This window comes from Hippocampus comes, unplaced genomic scaffold, assembly GCF_001891065.2.
Source record: "Hippocampus comes isolate QL1 unplaced genomic scaffold, H_comes_QL1_v1.1 C16774526, whole genome shotgun sequence".
Classification (NCBI taxonomy): Eukaryota; Metazoa; Chordata; class Actinopteri; order Syngnathiformes; family Syngnathidae; genus Hippocampus; species Hippocampus comes.
Window position 1 is genome coordinate 1 of NW_017838647.1, and position 837 is coordinate 837.

General features: G+C 43.1%; 1 long non-coding RNA gene across 1 annotated transcript; it reads right to left on the bottom strand.

Moving 5' to 3' along the window:
• Window positions 1-17: 17 nt before the first annotated feature.
• Window positions 18-837, bottom strand: LOC109509111 (uncharacterized). The gene is made up of 3 exons (XR_002166873.1): window positions 793-837; window positions 329-457; window positions 18-247 (listed from the first exon to the last, which is right to left on the bottom strand). It is a non-coding gene; the product is annotated as an uncharacterized LOC109509111 (long non-coding RNA).

Below are 837 nucleotides of genomic sequence, written 5' to 3' on the forward strand. Positions count from 1 at the left end.
AAAAAAAAGCTTTTAATGTATCACAAATTCTGTTAGCATGGAGGATTTCTCCGACCCAGTAACCTGCACTCATCTCAGTGTAAAGTTCCTTCGAGTTTTCACATGACCTACTTCCTTGTCCAAATACTTCTCCACAGCATGCAGTCCACAAAGACAAAACTATCACCTGCAAACTCGCGCTGTCGTCCAGTAATTCGGGAACATCGTTTTCTGGCATGTTTGGAAGGACACTTTCGGTTTCCGAACTCTATCGGAGGGAAAGATCATTTGGATCATTGGGACTTCTTAACAATCATATCAAAGAACTGCTGTGCCCCCATTGTCTTACTTTGCGAATTGGACAGAGGCATTTGCGCATTCTGCAGATGCGTTTTCGGTTCTCTGGACTCTTGCAGTTGGCACACTGGCCGCAGTTGACAGTCATGTGACATCCCACACACTGCCCACAGGGAATCCACTAAAGTTGGTGCAAACAACCCGTGAGAAAAGACATTTGTTATGCCGCTACTCTTTTGTTACTCTGTATACTCTCACCAATGTCACATTTTGTTGTGAGAGGCAGAACATTCGGATGTATTTCCACCGTTTTGTTTGGATGTAGCCATTATACTGAACACATTCTTTTCATTTATTAACTACTTCTATAATGATGAGTTTGCTAAGATGATTATTCAAGAAAGTGTGACAAATGACGGTATTTATAGTCGGTGAGTACAGAGCCAGCCGAAAGCAACAGACACTCGATATCTTGACGCACAGCATGCAAACAGCGTGTTGAAAATACGACATTACCTTCCGCAACCGAATCATCGGATGCTCGATTGTCTTTGAGGCTGG